This window comes from Penaeus monodon, chromosome 1 (assembly GCF_015228065.2).
Source record: "Penaeus monodon isolate SGIC_2016 chromosome 1, NSTDA_Pmon_1, whole genome shotgun sequence".
Lineage (NCBI taxonomy): Eukaryota > Metazoa > Arthropoda > Malacostraca > Decapoda > Penaeidae > Penaeus > Penaeus monodon.
The window spans coordinates 50,206,696-50,211,695 of NC_051386.1; the positions used below are offsets into that span (position 1 = coordinate 50,206,696).

Sequence of the window (5,000 nt, forward strand, 5' to 3'; positions counted from 1 at the left end):
AGACAACTACACACAAACTGAGGCCCGGCTGTGGAACAGGGCCAAAACCGGCGTGGCACTTGAGAGCAGACAGACTTCTCAAACACATCCGTCGCCTTACAAAAATTAGGGTAGAGTCGTTCTTTGAAAACGCATTCAAGAAAAAGGAGCACGCAAGAAAAAGGACGGATTAGTCTACCTAAGAACAAAACCAATTACTCCTGTAATCTTGCACGTACGCACGCATACAAAAACACACATGTACAAGTACACACGCATTCACACACACATGTACAAGCACAAACGTACACGCAAACACACAAACACACACACACACACACACACACTCGCACTCACACAACACACACACACGCACAAACGCGCGCACACACACACACACAGGCACACGCAGGCGCACGCACACGCAGGCACACGCACACGCACACGGACACGCACACGCACACGCACTCTCTCGAACTACCACACCCTCTCTCTTCCTTTGGAGAGGCGGGTCCCGCATAAGCCCTACTGAGTCTTCCTCCCTACCCACCCCAGATCCTCTTAACATTCCCCACTGGGTCAGGCACACCACATGCCAATCACCCGTATGGTTCATGGCAATCGTTCCTGCTCTCTTGGTGCGGGTGACACGTCGATATTTCAGGTTGATATGACAGCAGAGGCAGAGTATTTTCCTAAAAATCAATATTTAAAAGAGTTCCACTGCGTACTTTCGAGGATTTCAGGGTATACTTATTATTCTCGTGATAATATGATATTATTGTCAATAAATTTGGAAAGACAGCGACAGGTAAATCACTGCCGTCAAGGTCCCTTTCCTTATCTTATCTAACCTCTAATCCCCTTACCTTGATTAAGAGCAACATTTCTACCATCTAAATCGTGTAGCTAAACAAGCAAGTCAGCGACACCGCACCCCGACATCGCGTCAAAATTCCGTAGAAATTACGGGATTTTACACAGGTTAAAAGCGTGGGGTTGAAGTAGGCCTATGCATTTATACAACAGGGCTACTCAGAATTCTCCAAATCTTTACTGGTTAAACGTTTATCCTATATTCATTCATCTCAAAGCGAACTATAACGACCATCGGATATTCGCCCGAGTATTACTGTACTTTTGAATTTACGCGATGGTCAGTAACTACATAAATTTCCTTCAATATGCAAAATAAATGAGCCACGTAATGTAAATTTATAAGTGGGCACGAACGCAGTACATAACGTAAATGCATAATGTCATCTCGCTGGTCAAAACCTGATATTTTTCTGTATAAACAATTGTGGGCGTGAAGAGGAAGCCGAAGAGGAGAGAAGAGGAGAGAGAGAGAGAGGGGAGAGAGGGAGTGTCACCTCAATCTCACCGGTACCAAAACCCATTTCCTCCTCCTTATCAGCTCTAAACTTATCAACTTATCTCATCTTAAGACTCACCTTATGGTCCGGGATAAATCCAAGGCAAATACCGACCAATGACAGTCAATGCTTACGAGTGCAGCGACATAAAACTCACACAATTCCCACCACAACGTTCTCGCGACACTGGCTCAAGGGAAGCTACTCCACTCGCGTATTGGGATGGGCGGACAACAAGGAACACAAACTAGTTCCTTTTTATAAATCAATAATACTTTGTTTGTCTTCCGTAACAGCCTTTCTTTGATAAGTATTTGGTATTTTGAAATAATAAAGAGGTGAAATGAATTGTTTGTCAATTAGCTGGATCTTTTTGGCCATTTTTGGTTAAATTGGTATTCCTCCACGCCTTGCGGTGGTGCCGCGTTTACGAAAATAATGCAGCAGACGATTCAAATGTTGGAATTGAAGGGGTTAGGATCATCAAAACTTTTTGACGACAAAGTGTTACTGGACAAAATTATGATATTATTATAAACCTGAATTCACCAGAAAAGACAGCAGTCGCATAATCTGTACACTTATTGAATATCGTGAGAATTCACTTGCAATTCATAGGTAAGACTTTAAAGAGCTATAGCACATGGATTATCTCTTATAATCGTGAATTGAGGATAAATCTTGAAGTTTTGAATCATGATAATACCTATTTCAGATAAGACTTCCGTAATAGATAAAGTACCCGCTTCCCGCCACTTGATGGAAGATCTGGCAACATCGCATAAGGTCTCCCTATTTGAGAATGATGTCATTGACGCCTGCGAATGCATACACGTTACACGTCTTAAACTTCATGATGCCTATTATTTACCATGATTTTTCACTTCCTGATTTTTCAGTAACCAATTTTGTAATGCCGAGAGATGATTTTATAGTAAATTTTTACTTTTCACCGTGTATGCGGGCGAAGGAGGCTGGGGGCGTGGCTGTGAGTCATGCGGTGGGAATGCTTCTACTCTTTCTGTCCCTCATTGTCACGCTTGAAGTAGATGAAGAAGTGCTATCTAATTTCATGCATAGGAACACTAGATGACCTATAATTAATAAACAAGAATATCTGATATGTAGAACATTTACCTACGACTAATGCTATAGAGGACCGGTTTGCTGCAACGTGTAAAACTTTCTTTGCGGTAACGTGCTTCTCTAATCACTACAGTAATTAATATAAACACTTAAGACGTATGGATGGAAATTTCCTATGTAACCCACTTCTTATATGAAACTTTTGCTTACCACTCACCGAAGAGTCAACGTTTGCTAGCTAGAGCTTCATTTCATAACAAGAAAAACAAATAACAGACAAATGTATTTGATTGAAAACGTTTCCGAAGGAAGAAACGACAATAAAAATAGAAAACATTGCTTGTTTATATCTGTCAGTTGATTTAAAGAGGGATAACACAAGATACTCAATAGTATACTGTAATGACATCTTACTGGCAAGTACGCTGATAGTACATACATTCGTATACAGATGGCAAATGCGGTCATATGCACGTGCTTGTGCACACTTCTATTCATTTATACTTATGTAAAATGAAAATATGAAAGGAAATGCTCGTATACATACTTACATATCTACAGGTGTGTATATAAGATTAATCAATGCAGCAACGCATGTATAGTACATGAAAAGGTATATCTATAACTTTGTGTGTGTGTACACACACACACACACACACACACACACACACACACACACACATATGTATATATATATATATATATATATATATATATATATATATATATATATATATATATATGTATATATGTGTATATATATATGTATATGTGTGTGTGTGTGTGTGTGTGTGTGTGTGTGTGTGTGTTATTTGCTATAAATTTATATCCTTGATGTAATGAGAATTTTGCATGAGTAATTCTCTTATTTTCCCATTACAGTTATGCCAATATCATGTTCATATTTTTCCCTCATTCTTATTGGTAGAACGAAACAGAATCGCATCAGCAATTTTGCATTGTCATAAGCAAAACATCAAACATTTCCCTTACTATTATCTCTCCATTTTGAGTCTCTCGGGCACTTCCTTGTGATTATTTTGATGGTATTCTATTCAGTTTCTCCATGAGATTCCACAAGCCTTGGTTGTTATGACGTGTCTCGCCGTTGCATACATGCACCCGTGTGTGTGTGTGTGTGTGTGTGTGTGTGTGTGTGTGTGTGTGTGTGTGTGTGTGTGTGTGTGTGTGTGTGTGTGTGTGTGTGTGTGTGTGTGTGTGTGCGTGTGTGTGTGTGATGCAGAGAGGACATATGATTCACTTATGACAGAATTCAAATACCTAAGTCATTAACATTTATCTAGAATTTATTAATCATGCGTATATATGTATGTATATATACATATGCTACCATATATACACATACGTGTGTGTGTGTGTGTGTGTGTGTGTGTGTGTGTGTGTGCATGGTATGCAGAGAGGAAAATGATTCACTTGTGACAGAGTTCAAATTCCTAAGTTATTGACATTTATCTAGGATTCAGTAATCATTCATTTATGATGATATAATTGTGCACGAAATTGTAACATGAATAATCAAACTTTTATTTTGGATTTAATTACTTGAAGAAAAAAAAAAGCTAGAAATGTGATGTAGTTACACCACTGTGCCTTTATATACTTTCAAACATGTCTGGTAGTCAGCCAGCTAGATTTTGTCTCTAAACAGTTATTCCACCAGTTTGTTTTCGGTAATATGAATACATTATCTTTATTTTTTTCGGTTTTCAAATCTTGCTGTCAACTAAGTTCATCCGCCACTCACGAACGCAATGTACATCCATAGATGGGCTCTGGTTCACGGGTTTTTATATATTTAATTCCCCTTTTCATATTTTTTGTGTGTGGATGGGTGCGGATGTAGGTCTTTTAAAGTCGTTTTCATTATCTCTTTCCAACCTTTCAGGCTAAGTGCTACTGAATGTATAATTGTGTGAAGTATTGCACGGTCAGTGAATCAAAACAGAAAAAAAAAAAAATCCTATTCATGCACACCCGTATCATTCCTTTGTTTTTGATCTTTTGTTTTGTTAGGCGTTATCACCAGTGATGAAAAGGCCTGATTATCTTTGTTTTTTTCTTTTTATAGGTGGTAGATACGGTCTGACACACCGCAGAAGACTTTTTCTTCTACTACCATAAAGAATTTCATGGGACTTCATAACTTTTTTCCAGTGATAATTCCGGGTCTTTTTCACTGGTAATGTTGAGAAGTTTAAATTAGATTTTTTTCTTTTTTTGGTTTGTAAACATCTTAAAATCACTGACATTTGACAGCTTATTTAAAAAGTGGTAGTTTGCCTGGTTTGCATAGTATTGCTGTTGCATAGTCATGTAATTGCTGTAGGCCCCTTGTGACCAGGGCGTTTCAAAATGTATTTTGTGAATAGCATTTCCATATGACATAAGGCAGTTTATGTAACTGCTATATTATATGTGCTTCATTATATCTATATCTATATCTATCTATCTATATATCTATCTGTCTATATATATATATATATATATATATATATATATATATATATATCTGTGTGTGTGTGTGTGTGTGTGTGTGTG

At 38.0% G+C, this 5,000-nt stretch overlaps 1 protein-coding gene across 18 annotated transcripts in view; it reads right to left on the reverse strand.

Moving 5' to 3' along the window:
* Nucleotides 1-1,581, reverse strand: part of LOC119573730 (spectrin beta chain-like) — a 93,493-nt gene extending 91,912 nt beyond the window's left edge. For 15 of the 18 annotated variants that reach the window (XM_037921070.1, XM_037921029.1, XM_037920993.1 and 12 more), the window contains exon 1: nucleotides 1,434-1,580. The gene's annotated coding sequence lies outside the window, so the exon portion shown is untranslated. Of the gene's footprint in view, nucleotides 1-1,433 lie in introns of all 18 variants that reach the window. The other 3 variants (XM_037920913.1, XM_037920897.1, XM_037920903.1) reach the window with 2 other exon arrangements.
* Nucleotides 1,582-5,000: the final 3,419 nt, after the last annotated feature.